Below are 9,878 nucleotides of genomic sequence, written 5' to 3' on the forward strand. Positions count from 1 at the left end.
TACTTTTCGATGCTGGCGGAAACAGAGGTCTCTGACACATGTGAGAAATACTGTATTTGTAACAGAGAATTTTCATGAATGCATTATGTTGGAATTTCGAATTCTGTGCGATGAATAAATGTAAAATTTGGTTACACTCCACGGTGATAATTCTAGCAGCAGTTTCTCTAGTTTAGTAGTTATCAAGTTTTCTTTACACACGAATGGTCCCCGGTTCGAGGCCGGGCGGAAACAGTTCTCTATGACAAATCCAGTAAGTCAACTGTATTTGTAACAGAGAATAGTTGTTCTAATAAATGCCTTATTTTGGAAATTGAATACATGCAATGAATATCTGTAAAACTCGGGTTACTCCTTGCTGATGATACTATCAGCAGTTTCCGTAGTGTAGTGGTTATCACGTTTGCTTAACACGTGAAAGGTCCCTGGTTTGAAACCGGGCGGAAACAGTCCTTTTGACACATGCAGTAAGTAACTTATTTATAAAAGAGATGAGTTGCTTTCATGAATATGATGATTAACTTATTTTGGAAACAGAGGTCTCTGACACATGTGAGAAATACTGTATTTGTAACAGAGAATTTTCATAAATGCATTATGTTGGAATTTTGTTGTGCGATGAATATATGTACAATTTGGTTTACTCCACAGTAATAATTCTAGCAGCAGTTTCTCTAGTTTAGTATTTATCAAGTTTTCTTTACACAACCACGAATGGTCCCCGGTTGAAAGCGGGCGTAAACAGTTCTCTATGACAAATCCAGTAAGTACTGTATTTGTAACAGAGAATAGTTGTTCTAATAAATGCCTTATTTTGAAATTTGAATACATGCATTGAATATCTGTAAAATGCAGAAAATTCTAGTTTTCATTAACACTGTTACTCCTTGCTGATGATACTATCAGCAGTTTGCATGGAAGATTTTCCAGTGTAGTGGTTATGTAAGGAATTGCTATTTCGTATGCAGGTGACTAACTTACTGCTAATTACATGGCTACAACTCACAGTAAAGCCTGTGGGGTCCCCTACAGGATAGCTCCCACATTACACACATAATCTCCTATGTAACCGAACACTGTGTGCCCGAAGAAGATCCTACGATGACGGACAGACAACTGAGCCAATGGCGGAAGACTACAGACTACAACCAGCTGAACCAATCCGGAGATCCGATCTTCCTAGGGTCAACCTACTTTCTGTGACGTATATAAGAGCTGTGCTGACTGTTTACGCTCTCTCTGCCTGCCGTTCCACACGAACTAACGGAAGAGCCGTAATTACGTTGTACTACATATTTTCACTCTGAATAAACTGTTTACTTGTCATAAAATGTATCACTTAGTCTGAATCGATCCTTGACCGGCTCACCCATCTACATATCTAATTACTAACAGAACTTGGTACGCAGAGGATGGTTAACTAACGGTCCAGTTGAAGCGAGCAGATTGGGTATGAGAGAGGGGGTGAGTTCGTGGAAAGGACGATTCGATTTTCGGGGGGTGGACAACAATTCTGCTCAACTCGGGAAACTGATCTAAAGGTGCACCATAAATAAGGTAAGCAAAACCTGTTAAATCAAACTTTGCATATTGTCGTATAGTCAGTCTAAATTTTGATCAGTATTTCCGAGTAAGTATGAATTCTTGTGTAAATTTATAAATTTGCTGACGAGTCGAAAAGAACAGTGTAGTGAAGATATGTAGAAACAAGCCAGCGACGGCTGGTGTGATATAAATCATTGATGAGATATCAGTAGGGGATAGTTAATTACTATTCATTAAATCTGGCGCCGAGGGGATAGATTGTGTAATTTTGTCCCGTGACCCGGTCAGCGCAGTCTGATAGCTTTCAATGATGAGGGATCACTTTTGAGGCCTGTAGTTCCGATAGGGGTCGAACATATATATAAATTCAGTTTCGATAGGGGTCGGACATGTGTATAATTTTGATAAGGGATCAGCACGATAGAGATTAGGGATAGATATCAGTAAGGGGATAGCAAATTGCTATTCATTAAACCTGGCGCCGAGGTTGTCCCGCGACTCGGTCGAAGTCCAGTCTGATAAGAGGTCCAATGATAAAGATAAGCTGATAGGGGTCAGAGAGATGACGTGTATTTGTAACTGTTTATATTAAAATGTAATGTGGTTGTAATCGTCTCCATTAAGATTGTTGATGGTTTGAGAGACAGAGAGAGAGAGAGAGAGAACTCAAGAAGGGTTATTGAATAAATCCGAAAATTCTGTGTTGTATGTAAACTTCCATGTTGTATGTATCTATAACTTCTGTGTAAAATGTATAATCAGGAACAAAATGACTGATGTATAATTGAAATAAGATCTGAATATAATATTTAATATTGCGACTATATAGTCGAATAGATCCCTTGGTTGCGCGCTCCACGAAAGCTATACCAACCCAATCGTTTTTCTCGAACTGAATATACAAGGAAAAGCTCTGAGATAAGGCAGAGTGTGAGCAATAGTGTCTCCTCGAATACATCGTTGTTATTAACTAACGACGGGCTAAGTATATTCTAATTATATTCAAGTAGTCTGGTAAAATTCCGATTAAGTTACGATTAATTTCCGATTGAATTAAATTGAATCACGATTAAAAATTCACAATGGCGACCCCCAATACTCCAAAGCTGAAGTTTAATGAGTTCCTAGAAAAAAATGGAATATAGATCAGGGGGAAAGGGACAGTGGAAGGATATAAAGAAAGTCTGGGAGGGAGTAAAGTTAAGATGGACGCAAGCAGGTTACCTAGGAGGGGACTGCCAACCGGGGTCCAGTTGAAAACAATGGAATGTGGGTTAAGAGAGAAAGAGGCAGAAAAGAACAAAATTCACGTATTTAAGAAAGAAGGGTCAGATACGAAGGGAGCGAGATTAATGAGAATCCTAATTGAGGGAAAACTTTGGGCGTTTAAATTAGTGCTATTTTCTGTTGTTCAGATGCCGGAGTAACAAATACAGATAACTGTAAATTGGGTCTATTTGCGGAGAATCTCAGTTCCATAAGCATTGGTGGTTCAGTGGTGGAGTTCTCGCCTGCCACGTGGGAGGCCGGGGTTCGGTTCCCAGCTGAGGTGTAAAGAATAGTTATATATGTCTGAGTTTTTGGTTGTAATTGAACTGGTTGTTTTGCAGAGAAAGTTATAGTCACTAGTATTGGTATAAGATATAAACTGAACGTTTTAAATAGTTTGTTTGGTTCAAATTGAAAGACTAATTCATTCAACTTAATATAAGAACGGAGATTTTGATGCAAGGCGATGTCTGTTCACTAAATGATTTGTTGGGAATAATACATTGGGAAAAGAGTCGTAATTAAAATGCTAATTCAAAGACGAGACAGTAACTTAAATCAAATTAATTCTGAATAATAACGAGGGAACAATTACGATAGATTTGTGTCCATCGAAATGTTTTTATAAGATTAGCGAATTGAGAGATGTTGATTGATGTTGTAAACTCTAAATCAGGATTCAACAGATGTGATAAATTAGGTTTGGTTTATCGAACCCGAAATACTGTTGTTGCAGAAGGCCAACCATTATTTACAATGAGTTGAAAATCGTTGCGAAATGAGTCAAGATTGAGCGCTTGTTGATGACATCACTCGCGAGGTTTCCGTCGCCACGGAAATGATGTCTTGACTGGGGGTGACAGAGAAAATGGTTAGTGTCCTTAAAAGTCACTTTTCAGAAGATGATAAACATTTAAATACATTTTTAAAAAAGGAGTATGTAAATCGTCAGGAAAGATGCTAAAAACTAGCAGCTGATTCGCTGGGTGGGTATCATTGATTTGTGGCGTTTATTTGGACTGTAATTGGGCCGTGAGAGAGAGGGATTGGATGTCTGAGTCATAAAACATCGTGATGGTGGATTCTGATGGTTGTTGATTCTTGGTTTGATCGTTTGAATAGCACCAGTGAATTTGAGCACTGTTTCCATTATGTGGAACGGTGTCAGGGTATTAATGGTGAAAAGCAACCTCTATGGTAAAACATAATTGTACATGTTTCGGTAAACTAGCGAGGTTGAATTTGGTTATTTGAACATTTCCCTTGATACGTAGACATACGTAACAGGGGCAAGTTGTTTTTCCTTGAGGAACACGCAGATGGTGTTTTGTTTTATTGAGATGTAAATGTGAGTTGAAGGAGCCAAGGGAAAATACGTTATTTTTATTAAATATCAGGGATTATAATATTGGGGAGAATGAGGCCATAAACGACCAAATTGGAAAGGCCTGGAAGTTTTGATTAATCATTAAGGTTTGCAAATATATACACATAAAACATTTGTTAGGACTATTTGTTTTGGTGCAAAGGTATTTTAAAGAGACACGCTCAAATATGGAACTTTATGAGTTTTTATTTTATGAGTTTTAAATTACACAAGTGAATTTGGATTTTAAGGATAAAGGGTTCTTTAATATGTCTAGTGTAGTATAGAACTTGACTATAAAAGGGTGGGTTGACTCATGGACCTTATCATGACTGTCTTCTAAGGTCTGATCAGCCTTGGGGGAGAGTCATTGGTATAATGAATGTGGTCATATTGAGTACTAGTTTTAAGGTAAATTCATTATAAAGGAGTTTAGGTTAGGAGGTTAGGATAGGATATATATTAAGCCAATAGGGCAGGGAATTACATAGAAAAATAAGTTTCAGTTCTTAGGGGTGATAAATCACTGTAGACAAGGAATTCTGCACTCTGCAACATATATTAAATTCATGTTATTGTCAGATAGAATACTGAGAGTCCTTGAAGGAAGGATTTTGATATGATAAGCATTTGTTTTGATTTTTTTTTTTTGACCATTAGGGGTTTAAAAAAAAAAAAAAAAAAAAGTATTAAATTTAACAGGTATATAGGACATCTGTGATGATTTAGGATTATTGTTAGGTTGATTAAGGAAATGTAAGGACTTTAGAGATTGACACTCATAGACATGATTTTGGATAAAGTCAAACAGTTAGAAGCTTAGTGGTATTTGAGAAATATGAGAGAAAAGGTTTAAATTGGTAAATATATATTTAAGAAAATATATAAGTAGCGCAGATAGTTCTTAAGTAGATAAGAAACTTGACAGGGAATTGGTACTGGATTGACGCCCAAGGGAGAATTGGACATGTGGAAAACTAAATGGGGCTCCTTCATGATGTCAGACATAAGGATAATATACTAATCTTACCTAAGTCAGTATTTAGAGTAGGTAAGGTTGATACCTGGGCAGAGTCAGGTATCAAAAGGGGGATGGGTAAATTGTGGTCTAGGATAGGATGGGGCTTATTGGATAGGAAAAAAAAAAAAAAATGTAAGCTAACAATTGGGAATAGAAGTTAAAGATATAATCAGATAAAACATATGAGAAATTGTTTGTTAACCAAGCCTGTATGTCCAGGATTGTATGCATTACAGGTGAACTACAGGTGAAGTCACTCAATCCAGTCCCAGAGGCTTGGGGACCATAGAAGACCCCTGGTGACAGCTAGCTGAAAGAGCTACCCAGATTCATATCGCACGGCGGAAGGGTAAGACATTTTTTCACTGTCGGACAATAAACAGAGTTCGGGAGAAGAACTGGAATTAACAGAATTCCGGGGGCCAACTCTCGAATGAAGTAACCCTACCTGTCCTATCACCCCTGTTTTTGTTCATAGAAGTGAAGATGTGTCTGGCTCTGGCTAAGTGATGTGTATTTTGTTCCAAAATAAGCATAAGAGATCCCTAGATCTGGGTAGATAAGAAGTTAGAATAGAGATTACACGGTAACCGACTTCGGACAGTTCTAGGATTGGAGAAGAGGGTATCCTTATAGCATGGAGGATCCCACAAGGGTGGATAGGTTTTCCATGATATGGGGAAACCTGGGAGCAATGTTGAACTTTGTAAAGGTGATGAAATCCTACTAACCATCAAAACTATTAAGCTCTCTGATGCAGGCACTCACACCCTCGGACTACAAAGGACGAGGACAGACATGATGGGTGTGTTTTCTATTCAAGGTACTGCCAAGACCAGAGGTAACCGGACACACTCCTCTACCACCACTGTGTTAAAAATACCATTCAGGTAATTAATGTTAGAGACTATTCGGCTATTGATCAATTAGAAACTGAGACTGGTTTTGATAGTAGGGACAATTTGTGGCTGTCTTATATGAGGTACACAGCTAAAACCCTGAGAAGAAAGGACTGTATTATTTGAAGTTATGCTAGACCTGTTCTGGCTACACCCATTTGCTGTAGGAGAAGGAGAGGGGGTGGTTGTGTATTTTGAGAAGTTTTTACCAGGTTAAGCCCAATTCAACCCTCTGTTCCTCTTTGAGCCTTGTGTTTCCTGCAGTACCTCCTCATCGGGCCTCTTGGGGTGTTGAGGCATATGGGGGCAATTACGAGTGCATCACGGGTACAGGTAATGGCATTGATTATGGGAGATTGCCTGAAGCTGATTGCAGGAGTAACATAACCATTAATTCCACTTGGCCAGTTACAGGCCTAAACCAAACTAGTGGTCTGGCTGATGTATGTTGGATGAGTGGAGCCAAAAGAGTGCTGAGACCCATTCTTAGAGGAGAATGGCAAGGTACGTGTGGTCTGACCAGTTTGATAATTCCACTGACCATTGTTGATGTTGTTGCTGAACAGCTGCTGAGTTCTGTAACCAGGGGACCTGAAAACATTCCATCCCATGGGAGACAGATGTAGTAGTGCTCCATGGACAGAGGATGTAGTTGACATACACACTAACCTGTTGGGAGTGCCAGTGGGGATTCCTCATGAGTTTCAGGCCTTGGGTAGGAATGATGGACTCTGGCACTTACTACCTACTATGGGTCCAGCCATGGTGGATGCTGGACAGACTGCATGGATTAATTATATCTACTATAATCAACAGCGTTTTGTGAATTACTCCCGTGATGCACTCACTAGTATGTCTGAACAGCTTGAGGCCACATTTGGGGTTTCCAGACAGAATAGACTTGCCTTGGATATGCTTCTTGCCAGTCAGGGGACGTCTGCAAGATGTTCGGTAAACAATGTTGCACATATATTCCTAATAATACCAGTCCAGATGATAGTTTTTAAACTTCACAATCTAAGGCGGGGTTGATGCACGATCTGCTAAGATGAGGTCCACGGGGGGGTGGAGGAGTCTGTTCTCTTGGCCTGGTTTGGTAAGTGCACTGGTAGGATGGTTACTGGATTTCTGACCCTAATTCTTGTATTATTTGTTATTGATGTGATGTGCTGCTTGCATCATACCGTGTTTTGAGAAGTCTGTTACAGATGTGGTGAAGGCTTCAGGCAGGATGCCTTTGCTTGATGCTCCAGTTGGCGATGCTGATACGGACGCATGCTTTCAGGGGAGGATGGGACTGGTACCACCTGGTACAGGATAGGAGTAGCTGAGAGGACCAGATGGTTTCTAATAATTCTTTACTCTGTTTTCCATGACCAAAGTTTTATCCTACATCTTACATGTCAATAACAATAAAGTTTTATCCTGTTTTTGATAAGTGACACCCTTGGGGGGAACAAAGGCATACAACAAAGGCACATATAACTTGTTATTAGTAATAAACTTTTTATTATTTTCATGAAATGCTATGACTGCTGAAATAAAGGATAATTGAGTGACACCCTAGCAGGAGTAAAAGGGGGATCCAGTTGCTTTTATTGATTAAGCTTCTCCATTGTATGTCGTGTCCCATCTGGGATGGGAAGAGGGGGAAATTATTTTTCTTTGTGGGCCATTTCCGGATAGACATACCTAGTTTAGGATATTTTTCCTTTTTGGATTATGTCTTCGTTTTTGCTTGGAGTAATGTATCTGGACTATATCACATCTCTTAGGAGATGTGAAGAGAGGGTATCACAACTTTTTCCTGCTGGAAAAAGTGGGCTAATGTGGACAATCATTTTACTTTTATTTTGAGCTGTTCTCCGCTCTGTTAAATGAGGGTTGTAAGCCAACTTAGTACATAGTGGGATTGAATGGAGAACATGATGGTAATACATAAATATCTATTTCTGTTTAATACCGTGCCTTATTTCATAGTCCTTTGGGAGAAGTTTCTCTTTGTGTCTGGATCCAGTTAGGTTGTGTCACGTCTCTGGTGAGACGTGAAGAGAGGGTTTTGTAAGGAATTGCTATTTCGTATGCAGGTGACTAACTTACTGCTAATTACATGGCTACAACTCACAGTAAAGCCTGTGGGGTCCCCTACAGGATAGCTCCCACATTACACACATAATCTCCTATGTAACCGAACACTGTGCCCGAAGAAGATCCTACGATGACGGACAGACAACTGAGCCAATGGCGGAAGACTACAGACTACAACCAGCTGAACCAATCCGGAGATCCGATCTTCCTAGGGTCAACCTACTTTCTGTGACGTATATAAGAGCTGTGCTGACTGTTTACGCTCTCTCTGCCTGCCGTTCCACACGAACTAACGGAAGAGCCGTAATTACGTTGTACTACATATTTTCACTCTGAATAAACTGTTTACTTGTCATAAAATTTATCACTTAGTCTGAATCGATCCTTGACCGGCTCACCCATCTACATATCTAATTACTAACAGTTATCACGTTCGCTTTACACGTGAAAGGTCCCTGGTTTGAAACCGGGCGGAAACAGTCCTTTTTGACACATGCAGTAAGTAACGTATTTATAAAAGAGATGAGTTGCTTTCATGAATACCTTATTTTCGAAACAGAGGTCTCTGACACATGTGAGAAATACTGTATTTGTAACAGAGAATTTTCATAAATGCATTATGTTGGAATTTCGAATTCGTGCGATGAATATATGTACAATTTGGTTTACTCCACAGTAATAATTCTAGCAGCAGTTTCTCTAGTTTAGTTATTATCAAGTTTGTTTTACACACGAATGGTCCCCGGTTCGAGGCCGGGCGGAACCAGTTCTCTATGACAAATCCAGTAAGTACTGTATTTGTAACAGAGAATAGTTGTTCTAATAAATGCCTTATTTTGGAAAGTCGAATACATGCAATAAATATTTTAAAAATTCGGTTTACTCCTTGCTGGTAATTAATGCAGCAGTTTCTGTAGTTTAGTGGTTATCACGTTCGCCTTACATGAAAATTCTATTTTTCATTAATGCCTTCTTTTGGGAATCAAAAGATTCCATAGCGTAGTGGTTATCAAGTTCACTTAAGACGCAAAATGTATACTTTTCGATGCTGGGCGGAAACAGAGGTCTCTGACACATGTGAGAAATACTGTATTTGTAACAGAGAATTTTCATAAATGCATTATGTTGGAATTTCGAATTCGTGCGATGAATATATGTACAATTTGGTTTACTCCACAGTAATAATTCTAGCAGCAGTTTCTCTAGTTTAGTTGTTATCAAGTTTGCTTTACACACGAATGGTCCCCGGTTCGAAGCCGGGCGGAAACAGTTCTCTATGACAAATCCAGTAAGTACTGTATTTGTAACAGAGAATAGTTGTTCCAATAAATGCCTTATTTTGGAAATTCGAATACATGCAATGAATATCTGTAAAACTCGGGTTACTCCTTGCTGATAATACTATCAGCAGTTTCTGTAGTGTAGTGGTTATCACGTTCGCTCTACACGCGAAAGGTCCCTGGTTTGAAACCGGGCGGAAACTTTCCTTTTTGACACATGCAGTAAGTAACGTATTTATAAAAGAGATGAGTTGCTTTCATGAATACCTTATTTTGGAAACAGAGGTCTCTGACACATGTGAGAAATACTGTATTTGTAACACAGAATTTTGATAAATGCATTATGTTGGAATTTCGAATTCGTGCGATGAATATATGTACAATTTGGTTTACTCCACAATAATAATTCT

At 39.0% G+C, this 9,878-nt stretch overlaps 2 non-coding genes across 2 annotated transcripts; both read left to right on the top strand.

Moving 5' to 3' along the window:
* The first annotated feature begins 376 nt into the window (after positions 1–376).
* Positions 377–449, top strand: trnav-aac (transfer RNA valine (anticodon AAC)). The gene has a single exon. It is a non-coding gene; the product is annotated as a tRNA-Val (tRNA).
* Positions 450–9,598: 9,149 nt separating this feature from the next.
* On the top strand, positions 9,599–9,671 carry trnav-uac (transfer RNA valine (anticodon UAC)). Its single transcript has one exon. It is a non-coding gene; the product is annotated as a tRNA-Val (tRNA).
* Positions 9,672–9,878: the final 207 nt, after the last annotated feature.

The sequence above is a fragment of the Oncorhynchus nerka genome, unplaced genomic scaffold (assembly GCF_034236695.1).
Source record: "Oncorhynchus nerka isolate Pitt River unplaced genomic scaffold, Oner_Uvic_2.0 unplaced_scaffold_1632, whole genome shotgun sequence".
Lineage (NCBI taxonomy): Eukaryota > Metazoa > Chordata > Actinopteri > Salmoniformes > Salmonidae > Oncorhynchus > Oncorhynchus nerka.